This window comes from Bos indicus, chromosome 7 (assembly GCF_029378745.1).
Source record: "Bos indicus isolate NIAB-ARS_2022 breed Sahiwal x Tharparkar chromosome 7, NIAB-ARS_B.indTharparkar_mat_pri_1.0, whole genome shotgun sequence".
NCBI lineage: Eukaryota > Metazoa > Chordata > Mammalia > Artiodactyla > Bovidae > Bos > Bos indicus.
In genome coordinates, this window is record NC_091766.1 from 4897801 (window position 1) to 4913913 (window position 16113).

The 16113-nt window shown below is 49.5% G+C and overlaps 1 protein-coding gene across 2 annotated transcripts in view; it reads left to right on the plus strand.

Moving 5' to 3' along the window:
• Nucleotides 1-708: 708 nt before the first annotated feature.
• The window catches only part of LOC139184034 (IQ domain-containing protein N-like), a 38634-nt gene continuing 23229 nt past the window's right edge, over nt 709-16113 (plus strand). The window contains exon 1 of one of the 2 annotated variants that reach the window (XM_070792517.1): nt 709-906. The gene's annotated coding sequence lies outside the window, so the exon portion shown is untranslated. Of the gene's footprint in view, nt 907-15504; nt 16113 lie in introns of those variants that run through there. The other variant, XM_070792514.1, reaches the window with a different exon arrangement.

Consider the following 16113-nt stretch of genomic DNA (forward strand, 5'->3'; position numbering starts at 1 on the left):
CCCCAGAAGCCATTGTCTGGGGGGCCTGACTTGGAATGGCCACCATGAGGCCCTTGTTCCTAGAAAATCCTAGAGGCTTCCAGCCACATCCTGACTTGGGGGGATGCTGGGCCACCCTCAAGGGGCCCCAGTGTAGGTGATAGAGAGCTGGACGCAGGTGGGATCAGGGACACGGCAGAGGGAGGGGCCTGGGGGCACCCAGAGAGGGCAGCCTGGCCAAGCGGAGGGGCATGGGGGTGACAGCATGGGCTTGGGAAAGGCATAGGGGGCAGCAGAGTGGTGGGGGCTTCAGTGGAAGCTAGGAGGGGCAAGGGTGTCCTGGAGAGACGTGTGTGCGTGCCAAGTCACTTGAGTCGTGTCCGACACTGACCCCACGGACGACCAGGCTCCTCTGTCCATGGGATTCTCCAGGCAAGAATACTGGAGTGGGTTGCCCTGCCCTGCTCCAGTGGATCTTCCCGGCCGAGGGATCGAACCTGCCAGTCTCTTGCGTCTCCTGCATTGGCAGACGGATTCTTTACCGCTAGCGCCACTTGGGAAGTCCCCTGAGGGGACAGGCAGAGTGTAACGCTTTGGGGTCATGAACCAAGAGGGTTTGTTAGGAGAGGTGGAGGGGGAAGTCAGGAATGAACATGCGCCCCTCACGTGCCCTGCGTCCGGAGGCCCCGCCTCCGCCTCGGCCCTGAGCAGTGCCGCGCGCCGACAGCAGGGGGCGCGCAGGTGTAAAGAGCGGGCACCTGGCCACACACCTGTGCGGAGCCCGTCTTTCCCCCTCTCCTCTCGCAAGAATGGCGAGCTCCCAGCCGCCGCTGCCGCCGCCGCCGCCGCCGCTTCTATTGCTGGCTCTGCTGCTCCTGCTGAAAGCTTCTGATACGAGTTCCTCTGTTTCCACGGCCACCTCTACAGGTAAGAACAGGTAAGATCCGGCTTCCAGGAAGCTGGAGGGGGAAGTGGCCTAGTCGCACACCTGGTGTCTGGACACCTCCCTCAGGCCACACTAGTCTGCCACCGCCCCCCACCCCCCTCCTCGCCCGGAGCTGTTGCTCCTCCTGGAAGCAAAAACAGTGGGAGCACCAGCCCCTCCATCCCCCCACCCCTCACCCCAGTCCTGAGGGTGCCAGGTCTGCCACCCCAGCGTTACATGAACAGCGACAGGCTGGTGAATGCCGCCTACCCAACTTGAGGTTCCGTTCCCAATCTCAATTTCTCTTAGCCAGCCCCCAAAGGGAGAAGGGTGAGAACCCAGGGACCATGGGGATGCGGGCGGGAGAAGGGCTTACTTCCTGCTCACTGAACATCCATGGCTCCCAGCGGGAGGTTCTTGGCCCCTGACTTAATTTCTTTCTGTTTCCCTGTAAGATAACTCCTGGGGTGGAGAAGAGTTGAATTTCTTGCATCCATGGCCCCCATCCTTTCCACCGCATCAAGTCTCTGACCAGTGTCCCAGCCCCAAACCTGGAATATCAGAGTGGAGGCCACCACAAATGAGATTCTCATAGCAGACAAAAGCTTTACTCAGAAGGACCACATAGCTCAGGAAACTGAGGCTCAGACAAGCCACATTTCCCAGCCTGTGCCAGACCCAGATTAAACCAACTGACTTGACTCACGCCAGCCTCCTGGTCTAGGACTCTCTGGGCAAAGCAAAGTCCTGGCACGGTGCATAGACTCAGCCCCACTTTACCTTCTGGTCGACTTTCCAGCAGCTCACGAGTGCCCTGTCTGTGCCAGGCACTCAGCGGAGCTTATGTCCTCCACAACCTCCTCTTTCCAGTTTGCCTTAGTTTGCTTTAGAAGTACAACTCCTCAGAGGTCTCGCTTGGCTTGGGGTCCACTGTGGCCCCTGAGTCATCTTCATTTCAGCTGAAACCTGTCATCTGGATTCCTTCTCAATGGTAGGAGACAGTTTGAGCAGGCTGGACTCTTAGTCCTTGACGCCCTTGGGGGTTTTGTTTTGTTTTTTACTTTATTTTTAATTGAAGGATAATTGCTTTACAATGTTGGTTTCATTTCTCCCAAACATCAACATCAATCAGCCTTAGGTGTACATATGTCCCCTCCCTCTTGAACCTTCCTTCCACCTCCCACCCTTTCCCACCTCCTAGGTTGTTAGAGCCCCAGTCTGAGTTCCCTGAGTCATGCAGCAAATTTCCGTGGGCTGTCTACTTTACATGCGGTAGTGAATATGCTTCCATGCTACTCTCCCTGGAGATGGTTGAAGAGCCTTCTTACTTCCCAGTCACTGTGGGCCAGACACTCTACCACTGTGAGCCTCAGTTCCCCACCTGTGAAATGAGGATGAAGTCAGCCCAGTACACCATGTCTCCTTCCAGACTCGTCTGTCATCCCCTTGTTGTACCCACGCGTTCCTGGAAACAAACTCACTCAGAAGAACAATGCAGATAGTGGAGTGCAGTTTATTACACCGGTGGGCCCAAGGCAGAGTCTCTCTTAGCCAAGCACCCTGACCAGCATTTGTGAAAATCTTTTATACCCCATGTGTACGTGTCTGAACCCACCACTCCAAATTCCTTGAGACTTACATAAACCAAGGAAAATACAGTCCCAGTCACCCCATCATTCACGTGCTATGTGCTCATGTGCTCAAACAGTCAAACAGTTGGCCAGTAATCAATAAACCCGAGGTTACACTCCGATAGACACAGAAAAATGTATGGCCTGTCTGGAGGAAGGGGTGGTTAGTGTATGTTTTCTCTTAGGCGATGAGTAACCTCGATACGATCTTCAAGGCTCCCCTGTGTGGAGGGGGTCTTCTCCTTCTGTTGTTTTCATAGGCACCAAACACAGAGTTCAGAGTCCATTGGAAAGGTGGCTGAGCATGATCAGCATGAACAGGCCTAAGATGGAGTCCAGGCCCTATGAATTCCTTCTTCATTCCCCCCTCTTGATGCTCTTAACTCATATTATGAGCATCATTCATAGGGATATATTGCACCCTGGCTCTCCGACCGCATATTTGGGAGAATGACATCAACCTTCGGTTTACAAAGTTCAAAATACATTGTAAAATTCAGGGTCCACAAAGCAGAACTATCAAGGCAACTATAACAATGGTAAATATAGTTTTCCACCAATCACCCTTCACACAAGATAGGCCCGAAGTCCAGAAAGGAATGTTTTCATTAGACATTGCTTTTACCTGGTTTTTCATGTCATCTAAAGCAGTCGATACATTGCCAGATAAGTCAGGAATGTATACACAACATTCAACCTTAATTATAGCACGGGTCCCTCCTTGAGCGGCTGTGAGTATGTCCAAAGCCATTCTATTATGAATTACCGCTTTTCTCATTTGGATTTGCTCTTCATTTAAGGCTTGGATGGCTTTTGTTTTATCTAGGAGGGCCTGTTTTGTGAAATTAGTCAAGGCCTCTACTTTAATCATGATATCTGTTGTCCCTGTAGAGGATATGAATAAGGCAGCAATATACTCATATCATTGAAACACGGATCTTGTCCACCTAGCATGTAAATAAGGTAAATTTGCCGGGGCTACCGGGGTAGATTTACAACAAGTAGGTTAGGGTTTTGTTACACTGGCATGTATATCAAATGTAAGCCCATGACCCAAGTCTATTGACTGTAGGTCTTACAGCAAGAGAGCAAGGAGAGGTTATGATTGACAAGAGAGAGGAAAGTCTTTTTTTGTCATCCCAGAGAAGAGCAGAGTGGTGACGCCCACCAAGGAAGTCCATCCATCACTGACAGAGGCATAGCCCTACATACCCAGCAGCTGGAAGTGTTGTGGAAGCCTGCGTAGGAATGTGCCCATGAGATGAAAACCTTGTCCTGAGTTGAAACGGAAGTTAAATTCAAAATCACGTTGATGAGGCCAAGCAGCAGGAGTTGATTGTGCGGCTTCATCCTGAAAGGGCTCATCCAGGATCTTCTTTTCCTTCTTCTCAAGGATGGTCTTAGTCTCTCGAGGGTCAGCGGGGTCCCTCTGTGCAGTCCATTCAGCGTTTTTTGGGTCTGCGTGGTATGTTCTCTTCACCCTCGTATGATGGATCCAAGGGACAATACCTGCAACTTTAACTGCAGTAGGGGTAGTTAGAATAACCTAAGGGCCCTTTCACCAAGGGGCTGGCAAATCATGTTTCCAGTCTTTGACCCATACTTGGTCACCAGGCGTAAACTCATGAATCTGTTCCCCAAGGGGGAACGGCACCCTTTCTTGTACAAACTTAGTTACCCGATTTATTACCTTCCCCAGTTCCATCTGCTGTGAAATCCTATCCCCCCTTACCTGAGGCAAACTTGTTGATATCTGTTTTATCATGGGAGGGGGCCTCCCATTCACAATTTCGTATGGAGAATAGGCTTCGGACTGTGGGGTCATCCTGAGTCTGAGCAGAGCTGTCGGAAGCAAGTCCACCCGGGAGCAGTCAGTCTCTTTGATCCACTTGGAGAGTCTCTTTAATGTCCGGTTGGCTCATTCCACCCTCTCAGAACTCTGGGCCTTCATACAGTGTGCAGTTTCCATTTGATGTTTAAAGTTTTGCTTACTTGTTGTACTAAATCAGCTACAAAAGCCGGGTCATTGTCTGAACCAAGCTGGTAGGAAGTCCAAATCTGGGAACTATTTCCCTAAGCAGGCACCGGGCTACTTCTGATGCTCCTTCAGTCCAGGTAGGAAAAGCTTCTACCCATCCCGAGAACGTACATACCGTGACCAGCAGGTAACGGTAGTGTCGGTGAGGTTTCATTTCAGTGAAGTCCACTCCCAGGTGTTCAAAGGGCAGCGTGCCTTTCCGCTGAATCCCCGGAGATTTTTGTCTGAATGCCCGAGAGGCAGCATTAACCTGCGAGCAGGCAGCATGGCCTAGGTGGGTCGCTTGGTGTGTTTGGCTTACCAGATTCTGTGCCAGCTGTTCGGGTACCAATAATTTGCCACTTGGCAATTCCCACCATCCCTTTTCAGTCTTGGTGGCCCCTTCCGCTTTGGCTAACCTGACAGCCGTTGTCCTTGTTTTGTCAGGCTAGTGCCATCAGTATATAGGACCCAACTAGGGTGTGGAACCTTGTGTCCTTCTTTAAAACAAACCCCAGATACCTTACCTCCTCCTTGCAGATCTGGGCCTTCTTCTTCGACACCCGGGAACCTGCTTCCATCAGCAGCTGGAGCAGTGCTTTTGAACCTTTCCAGCATTTTTCGTTGATCTCGGCGGCCAGCAGCCGGTCGTCCCCGAATTGTAGGAGCCGACATCCATACTCTTTCTGATGGAATGAGTTCAGGTCAGAAGCCACGGCTTCCCCAAAGATGGCTGGGGAGTTCTTAAACCCTTGCGGGGGAGTCCAGATGTGCTGTTGCTTGGCGCCCCCGACTGGATCTTCCCATACAAAGGCAAAGATGGGCTGTGACGCAGGGGTGAGGCATACGCAGAAGGCATCCTTGAGATCTAGGCAAGTGTAAACTTTAGTCCTCGGTGGGAGGAGGCTAAGTAAGGTATACGGGTTTGGAACAGTGGGGTGTAAAGTCAAAGTAGCCTGGTTGACTCGTCTGAGATCCTGTACAGGCCTATAGTCCTGTCCTCCTTCCTTTTTGACTGGCAAGATCAGCGTATTCCAAGCCAACTGGCACTCTACGAGAATGCCCGCTTGTTTCAATCTATTGATGTGGGGCAGTATGCCAGCCCAAGCCTCTATCGGTAGCAGGTACTGGCGCTTTCTAACCAGAATGGAGCCTGGTTTGAGTTCTGTTATATCTGGGGCTTGACATTTAGCCAGCCTTTCGGAAGTGAGGGTTGTCTTCCGCCCAGACCTCAGGGAATAATTGAGTTAGCTCTCCCTCATGCTCTTCCGGCCCACCCGGTTCTGCCTTCGGAGGCTCATGCAACCTCCACTCATCTTGGGGGGGTCTTGAGAGAGAGCGCAAATGAGTCATAGTGTCCATCCAGAAGGTGGGGTCTCCTCAGGGGAGAAAGTCACTTGTGCTCCTAGTTTGGAGAGCAAGTCTCTTCCCAACAGGGGTACTGGGCACTCAGGGATGTAGAGGAATTCATGAATCACTTGGTGCCCCCCCATCTGACATTTTCTGGGCTGGCAAAATGATTTAATCATCTCTTCTCCCGATACCCCAGTTACAGCGGTAGTCTTTTTGGACAGTGGTGCCAAGGTTTTGTTACTACCGACAGTTCTGTTCCTGTATCCACCATGAAGTCAATGTTTTAGGTCCCCGCTTTTAAGGTTACCATGGGCTCTCGGGGACCTGATATCTCTGAGCCCCGGCAGCCCTATTTACTTTCCAAGTCAGCAAGCCCCACAACTGCGGGCGCTTCCTCTTCCTTCCTTGCCTTAGGCACTCATTCTTCCAATGGCCCAAAGCTCGGCACCGGGCACACTGGTTTGGCTGTAACGGGGCCCGGGGCCTCGTGGGGACCAGCTGAAGGACTGTCCTGTCCCTGGGGCAGAGGAGGTTTTCCGGAGGGCCCGAGATTGACTTTCCCAGAGCAGCAGCTAGCATTGCAAATCTCTTGTCTCTTCTCTTTCGTTCCTTCCGGCTCTCTGGCAGAGCGCAGTCTCTGCTTAACTCCAACGTCTCCGTCCCCTTCTTGTCAGTACTCACCAGGAGAGACGGGTATAGCTTGGGCGGTTCGGCTGGAGCTGGATCCTGGAAGTGTTGGCCAGAGGCTTCTGTCACCGGGATCGGAGCCTGCCGAGGTGGCAGCTCTACGACCTCGGGAAGAGCTGGCAGAGAAGCAGTGGCTGCTGCAGGACTTCACTGGCCCTGGATTGGGCATTAAGGCGGCCTCCGGTCTTGGTGGAGACTGAGGCAAGAGCATCATTATCCACTGTGGAGGAGGGGTCCAGTCGACCTGTCCAAATCCTGCAGAATTTCCTTTTTAATCATCAGTCAATTTTTGTGCCATTAATATTTTTCCCTTTCCCTTCTGGATACAGAACCTTGTCCAAGTAGGACGGTCTTGAGCTAACCCTAGCCATGAGTCAATATATGGATATTGATCCAGGTGTCCTGGCTGTCCTGTGACTACTGAATAGACTGCTTCCACTATTTGTAAGTTCATGGTGTTCTCTGGTGGCCATCCTACTCCCGTAGGGGGCCATTTGACCTCAGAGTATGTGGAGGAGGTTAGGCTTCATCTTCATCCCATCAGTTCAGTTCAGTTCAGTTCAGTTGCTCAGTCGTGTCCGACTCTTTGCGACCCCATGAATCGCAGCACGCCAGGCCTCCCTGTCCATCACCAACTCCCAGAGTTGACTCAGATTCACATCCATCGAGTCAGTGATGCCATCCAGCCATCTCATCCTTTGTCGTCCCCTTCTCCTCCTGCCCCCAATCCCTCCCAGTATCAGAGTCTTTTCCAATGAGTCAACTCTTCGCACGAGGTGGCCAAAGTACTGGAGTTTCAGCTTTAGCATCATTCCCTCCAAAGAAATCCCAGGGCTGATCTCCTTCAGAATGGACTGGTTGGATCTCCTTGCAGTCCAAGGGACTCTCAAGAGTCTTCTCCAACACCACGATTCAAAAGCATCAATTCTTCAGTGCTCAGCCTGCTTCACAGTCCAACTCTCACATCCATACATGACCACAGGAAAAACCATAGCCTTGACTAGACGAGCCTTTGTTGGCAAAGTAATGTCTCTGCTTTTGAATATGCTATCTAGGTTGGTCATAACTTTCCTTCCAAGGAGTAAGCATCTTTTCATTTCATGGCTGCAGTCACCATCTGCAGTGATTTTGGAGCCCCGAAAAATAAAGTCTGGCACTGTTTCCAGTGTTTCCCCATCTAGTTCCCATGAAGTGATGGGACCGGATGCCACGATCTTCGTTTTCTGAATGTTGAGCTTTAAGCCACTTTTTCACTCTCCACTTTCACTTTCACCAAGAGGCTTTTTAGTTCCTCTTCACTTTCTGCCATAAGGGTGGTGTCATCTGTGTATCTGAGGTTATTGAGATTTCTCCCGGCAATCTTGATTCCAGCTTGTGTTTCTTCCAGTCCAGCGTTTCTCATGATGTACTCTGCATAGAAGTTAAATAAGCAGGGTGACAATATACAGCCTTGACGAACTCCTTTTCCTATTTGGAACCAGTCTGTTGTTCCATGTCCAGTTCTAACCCTTGCTTCCTGACCTGCATACAGATTTCTCAAGAGGCAGCTCAGGTGGTCTGGTATTCCCATCTTTTTCAGAATTTCCCACAGTTTATTGTGATCCACACAGTCAAAGGCTTTGGCATAGTCAATAAAGCAGAAATAGATGTTTTTCTGGAACTCTCTTGCTTCTTCCATGATCCAGTGGATGTTGGCAATTTGATCTCTGGTTCCTCTGCCTTTTCTAAAACCGGCTTGAACATCAGGAAGTTCACAGTTCACATATTGCTGAAGCCTGGCTTGCAGAATTTTGAGCATTACTTTACTAGCGTGTGAGATGAGTGCAATTGTGCGGTCGTTTGAGCATTCTTTGGCATTGCCTTTCTTTGGGATTGGAATGAAAACTGACCTTTTCCAGTCCTGTGGCCACTGCTGAGTTTTCCAGATTTGCTGGCATATTGAGTGCAGCACTTTCACAGCATCATCTTTCAGGATTTGAAACAGCTCAACTGGAATTCCATCACCTCCACTAGCTGTGTTCGTAGTGATGCTTTCTAAGGCCCACTTGACTTCACATTCCAGGATGTCTGGCTCTAGGTCAGTGATCACACCATCGTGATTATCTGGGTCGTGAAGATCTTTTTTGTTCAGTTCTTCTGTGTATTCTTGCCATCTCTTCTTAATATCTTCTGCTTCTGTTAGGTCCTCTTCACCCCATAGTCTCCTCCTAATCCCTTCTTAAAATTTTAAATAATGCCCTCCAATACATTTGCCTTAGATTCACTTCCTCCCATCTTGCTTACCTTCTCGGACCTTCTTCTACTTTTCCTTTCCGTTCTGTCTACGAAGTTCTCAGTACCCTATGTACTTCTGATATTTCCACTCAATGACACTTAAATTGCCATTCTGCCTCCTTCCTAAATGGGGTGAGAAGAGCCTTACCTGCCAGATCCCAGAGGGAGAAGGGGGATCGGCGTGCCTTCGCCTGCCGGTCAGCACAGCTGAACCAGAACACCACGTGGTCCAAGACTGTTTCTCCCTTAAAGTCCGTTCTGCCTTGGTGGGCTTGATCAGGTGTGGATGAAAACACAGATGGGTTAAATATCCCATGTCCCAGGCCATCTCCGGGAAAGCCAATCATACTCATGTATCCCCTTCCTTCTAGCCTAACAATTCCCAGGGGGTCAAGAATTTCACAGCAGGCGGGCAGCTTCCCTGCCCTCTCCAGGTACCTCATCTTCTGAGCATCCCATGTGTTCACCAGTGGGATGAAATCACTGGCATTTGGGGATTAACTCAAAATCCAGCCATCTCCCCTCCCCCGAGGTCTGGGAAGTGGGGGCTGAAATTTACAACCACCTAATCACGCCTTCCCTGGAGTAGGAAATGGCAACCCATTCCAGTATTCTTGCCTGAAGAATCCCGTGGACAGAGGAGCCAGTGGGTTCTTCCACGAGGTTGCAAAGTGTAGAGCACTAAATGACTTCACACAGCAGGGTCATACCTTGGTCTTTTTGGAGAACAGCCCCCATTCTGAAGCTATTTGAGTGCCTTGGGCCACTGCTTTTGTTATTAGCATACAAAAGACACATCACTCCAGAGTTCACCAAAGTTTTAGAAGCTGTGTGCTAAAAACCAAGGACAAAGATCAGATGTTTCTTGGGACTTATCTGGTGGTCCAGTGGATAAAGACTCCATGCTCAGAGGGCAGGGAGCTAGATCCCACATGTGAGAACTAAAAGTTTGCATGCTGCAACGAAGACCCTGCACAGCCAAAAAAGGATCAAGAGTGTCTTACACCTTCCTGCTAAACGGCAGCATGGGGGCCTTTGACCTCCCTCGAAGGAGCCTCGGGGCTCGGTGGAAGCCCAGTCTTTTCACTAGCCTGTGCCCTGAAGGACTTTTTGGAAACCACAGATCTGACCCCTCCTTGAAACTTTTCTGGAAAAAAGGCTTTGACTGCACTTGGCCCTGGGCAGGTGTCTCTTTACAGGCTCCACCTCCCAAACTACTGCCTTTCCTTCTGGCCTCAGGGCCTTTGCACAGCTGCCTGGCCTGATACACTTCTTCCCTCAGCCACACAGCTCATCTCCACCTTTCAGCCTCTGCTGCAGGTGCCCTTATGGGGCTCCATCGGTGCTCTGTGCTTCTACTATTATTGCCGTGGTCACCCTGGATTTGTGTTTGGCTGTCTTAGGGCCTGGATAGGAGCTATCCTGGTGACTGCTGAAACAAAAGACCGAAGTTTAGTCCAACTGCCATGTCCCTGGTTTTGCCCAGAACCTCACCCACAGTGTGGAAAAGACAGGGTCTTTGGAGAGGAAGGCTGAGCATCCCCGAAGGCCTCTTGCTTCCATGTCCCCACACCCTGCAGGCTCCCCAGGGAGGCCAGCCAGAGGCCTGTGGGCCAGGCTGTGTGGCTTTGGCAGGACTTTGCTGAGCTGAGGCCAAAGTGTGTGTCAGCCGGGACCCAGCCAGCAGTGATTCACACCAGGCCTTGGCCCAGCCCCAGGAGGTGACTGGGGACGGTGGCCTCACTTCCCCTTCCAGGACTGTGGCTCAGGGTCAGTGCCCACTTTTGCCAAGCAGTGGTAAGTTCCCAAGGGGCCCTGGACCTGGCACTACCCTAAGGAGCCCCCATCCTCCACAGCGGGAGCCCAGAGCCTGTGCTCCTTTGCTTTAAACCCTCTCATGGCTTCCCTGCTCCTTCTCAACAAAACCAAAGCTGCTATCCTCCTCTCTGAAGCCCCACCTATACAGTCAACCTCCCTACCCTCCTTTCCCTCCCTCAACAGCTTTAGCACCTCCATGATCTCTATGGTCTTCCCTGGTGACTCAGACAGTAAACAATTCTTCCTGCAGTGCGGGACACCTGGGTTTGATGCTTGGGTCAGAAAGATCCCCTGGAGTAGGAAATGGCAACCCACTCCAGTATTCTTGCCTGGAGAATTTCATGGACAGAGGAGCCTGGTGGGCTACAGTCCAGGGGCGTGGCAGAGTCTAACAAAACTGAGCAACTAACGCTTTCACCTTGTTCCCTAAACGTGACCAGCTTGTTCTCACCTCAGGGCCTTTGCATGTGCCCTGCCATCCATCTGGGATGCCGTTCCCACAGCAGGCCCCCAGTAAACTCTTTTTCTCTCTCTGTGGGGTTCAGCCATCCCACCCCCTCTTGGGTTTATTTAAATATTTCCTGAAATGAAATATTTCCTTCTGAATCCAGTGGGCAAGAAATGTCACAGCCGTTAGCAAATTCTGGCTTCTAACTGTAAATGAGGGCTCCCCAAAGGGGAAAAGATCCCTGAAATCCAGCAGCTTTCCCTCATGGTGATTGCTGAGGAGCTGGGTGGTGTGGGGTTGGGGGAGGATGCAAGAAGTAGCCATTTGCCACACCTGCCCCTCGTCCAAGGTAAGGAGCAGTGGCTGCTCTTTGCTGGAGCAGCCGTGAAGAGATACCCCACGCCCAAGGTAAGAGAAACCCAAGTAAGACGGTAGGTGTTGCAAGAGGGCATCAGAGGGCAGACACACTGAAACCATACTCACAGAAAACTAGTCAATCTAATCACACTAGGACCACAGCCTTGTCTAACTCAATGAAACTAAGCCATGCCCGTGGGGCCACCCAAGACAGGTGGGCTATGGTGCAGAGATCTGACAGAATGGTGTCCAATGGAGAAGGGAATGGCAAACCACTTCAGTATTCTTGCCTTGAGAACCCCATGACAGTATGAAAAGGCAAAATGATAAGATACTGAAAGAGGAACTCCCCAGGTCAGTAGGTGCCCAATATGCTACTGGAGATCAGTGGAGAAATAACTCCAGACAGAATGAAGGGATGGAGCCAAAGCAAAAAGAATACCCAGCTGTGGATGTGACTGGTGATAGAAGCAAGGTCTGATGCTGTAAAGAGCAATATTGCATAGGAACCTGGAATGTCAGGTCCATGAATCAAGGCAAATTGGAAGTGGTCAAACAAGAGATGGCAAGAGTGAATGTCAACATTCTAGGAATCAGTGAACTAAAATGGACTGGAATGGGTGAATTTAACTCAGATGACCATTATATCTAGTACTGCGGGCAGGAATCCCTCAAAAGAAATGGAGTAGCCATCATGGTCAACAAAAGAGTTTGAAATGCAGTACTTGGATGCAATCTCAAAAATGAGAGAATGATCTGTGTTCGTTTCCAAGGCAAACCATTCAATATCACAGTAATCCAAGTCTATGCCCCAACCAGTAACGCTTAGAAAGCTGAAGTTGAACGGTTCTATGAAGATCTACAAACCTTTTAGAACTAACACCCAAAAAAGATGTGCTTTTCATTATAGGGGACTGGAATGCAAAAGTAGGAAGTCAAGAAAAACCTGGAGTAACAGGCAAATTTGGCCTTGGAATATGGAATGAAGCAGGGCAAATACTAGTAGAGAAAGAAAATGCACTGGTCATAGCAAACACCCTCTTCCAACAATACAAGAGAAGACTCTACACATGGACATCACCAGATGGTCAAATCTGAAATCAGACTGATTATATTCTTCGCAGCCAAAGATGGAGAAGCTCTATACAGTCAGCAAAATCAAGACCAGGAGCTGACTGTGGCTCAGACCATGAACTCCTTATTGCCAAATTCAGACTGAAATTGAAGAAAGTAGGGAAACCACTAGACCATTCAGGTATGACCTAAATCAAATCCCTTATGATTATACAGCGGAAGTGAGAAATAGATTTAAGGGCCTAGATCTGATAGATAGAGTGCCTGATGAAGTATGGAATGAGGTTTGTGACATTGTATAGGAAACAGGGATCACGACCATCCCCAGAGAAAAGAAATGCAAAAAAGCAAAATGGCTGTCTGGGGAGGCCTTACAAATAGCTGTGGAAAGAAGAGAAGAGAAAAGCAAAGGAGAAAAGGAAAGATACAAGCATCTGAATGCAGAGTTCCAAAGAATAGCAAGAAAAGATAAGAAAGCCTTCCTCAGTGATCAATGCAAAGAAATAGAGGAAAACAACAGAATGGGAAAGACTAGAGATCTCTTCAAGAAAATTAGAGATACCAAGGGAGCATTTCATGCAAAGATGGGCTCGATAAAGGACAGAAATGGTATGGACCTAACAGAAGCAGAAGATATTAAGAAGAGATGGCAAGAATACACAGAAGAACTGTACAAAAAAGATCTTCACGACCCAGATAATCACGATGATGTGATCACTGACCTAGAGCCAGACATCCTGGAATGTGAAGTCAAGTGGGCCTTAGAAAGCATCACTACGAACACAGCTAGTGGAGGTGATGGAATTCCAGTTGAGCTATTTCAAATCCTGAAAGATGATGCTGTGAAAGTGCTGCACTCAATATGCCAGCAAATTTGGAAAACTCAGCAGTGGCCACAGGACTGGAAAAGGTCAGTTTTCATTCCAATCCCAAAGAAAGGCAATGCCAAAGAATGCTCAAACGACTGCACAATTGCACTCATCTCACACGCTAGTAAAGTAATGCTCAAAATTCTGCAAGCCAGGCTTCAGCAATATGTGAACTGTGAACTTCCTGATGTTCAAGCCGGTTTTAGAAAAGGCAGAGGAACCAGAGATCAAATTGCCAACATCCACTGGATCATGGAAGAAGCAAGAGAGTTCCAGAAAAACATCTATTTCTGCTTTATTGACTATGCCAAAGCCTTTGACTGTGTGGATCACAATAAACTGTGGGAAATTCTGAAAAAGATGGGAATACCAGACCACCTGAGCTGCCTCTTGAGAAATCTGTATGCAGGTCAGGAAGCAAGAGTTAGAACTGGACATGGAACAACAGACTGGTTCCAAATAGGAAAGGGAGTACGTCAAGGCTGTATATTGTCACCCTGCTTATTTAACTTCTATGCAGAGTACATCATGAGAAACGCTGGAATGGAAGAAGCGCAAGCTGGAATCAAGATTGCCAGGAGAAATATCAATAACCTCAGATATGCAGATGACACCACCCTTATGGCAGAAAGTGAAGAGGAACTCAAAAGCCTCTTGGTGAAAGTGAAAGTGGAGAGTGAAAAAGTTGGCTTAAAGCTCAACATTCAGAAAACGAAGATCATGGCATCCGGTCCCATCACTTCATGGGAAATAGATGGGGAAACACTGGAAACAGTGCCAGACTTTATTTTTCGGGGCTCCAAAATCACTGCAGATGGTGACTGCAGCCATGAAATGAAAAGACGCTTACTCCTTGGAAGGAAAGTTATGACCAACCTAGATAGCATATTCAAAAGCAGAGACATTACTTTGCCAACAAAGGCTCGTCTAGTCAAGGCTATGGTTTTTCCTGTGGTCATGTATGGATGTGAGAGTTGGACTGTGAAGAAGGCTGAGCGCCAAAGAATTGATGCTTTTGAACTGTGGTGTTGGAGAAGACTCTTGAGAGTCCCTTGGACTGCAAGGAGATCCAACCAGTCCATTCTGAAGGAGATCAGCCCTGGGATTTCTTTGGAAGGACTGATGCTAAAGCTGAAACTCCAGTACTTTGGCTACCTCATGTGAAGAGTTGACTCATTGGAAAAGACTATGATACTGGGAGGGATTGGGGGCAGGAGGAGAAGGGGATGACAGAGGATGAGATGGCTGGATGGCAACACGGACTCAATGGACGTGAGTCTGAGTGAATGGAGTGAGTCCGGGAGTTGGTGATGGACAGGGAGGCCTGGCGTGCTGCGATTCATGGGGTGGCAAAGAGTCGGACACGACTGAGCGACTGAACTGAACTGAATACCTGCCACCCCTTACAGTGAACAAGGAAACAGGATTTGGCCCACAGATGGCTGAGGTGCATAGGAAAGAAAGCATTTCAGTGAGCCCAGAGGCTTACATCTTTTACATAGGGTGCTAAATTCCTTAACTTGACACCTGATTTTTCTTACCTCACAGTAATCTTTGATGTTCTGACTACTTGCTTCCTTTGTTGCAAACTTGGATATAGCCTGACTCCCCCTCCCACTGAAGAAGGCATTCGTAGGGCCTGGACTCCATCTTAGGCCTGTTCATGCTGATCATGCTCAGCACCTTTCCAATGGACTCTGAACTCTGTGTTTAGTGCCTATGAAAACAACAGAAGGAGAAGACCCCCTCCAGACAGCGGAACCTTGAAGATCGTATCTAGATTACTCATCGCCTAAGAGAAAACACGCACTGATCACCCCTTCCTCCAGACAGGCCATACATTTTTCTGTATCTATCGGAGTGTAACCTTGGGTTTATTGATTACTGGCTAACTGTTTGACTGTTTGAGCACACAGCACGTGAATGATGGGGTGACTGGGACTGTATTTTCCTTGGTTTATGTAAGTCTCAAGGAATTTGGAGTGGTGGGTTCAGACACGAACACATGGGGTATAAAAGATTTTCACAAATGCCGGTTGGGGTCCTTGGCTAAGAGGAAAGTCTGCTTTGGGCCCGCCGGTGTAATAAACTGCACTCCACCGTCTGCACTGTCCTTCTGAGTGAGTTTGTTTCCAGGAACGCGTGGCTGCAACACCGCCTCCTTGGAGCCGTTTTCTCAGCGCTACTGAGAAGCTGGCTCCCGGGCTTGGTGTCCTTAACATTCCTACCAAATAGAACAATTCTCTATTTACAGGTTGTGACTATTTTCTAGTCGACAGGTTCCTTCCTAACAGCTTCACACCCCTAAATTATTTGAGTTGTTTGTGTCCCCAGCACAAGGGTCCCAGCACAGAGTAGGTGTTCAGGAAATGCCCAAGGGATGAGAGAGACTGAGGCCATCTCCGGACACACGAAGGGGGAGAATTTGGGGTCCCCTCTGTGCTCAGAGCCCTAACCTTTCTATTTGGGATGGGCAGGCGAGGTGCAGCAACCACCATACCCTTCAGCCCTGACCTGGATCCTGTCCCCTCCCCCATCCCACTGAGTCAGGCTTCTAGAATCCCCTCCCATCAGGAACTGGTGGGGATTGGCCAGAACCTGGTGGTGAGTCACAAAGCCGCCCTGATACCAGCGCCCCAAGGCTGGCCATTCAGGCTGGTGGGTTCAGCTTCAAGGGCAGG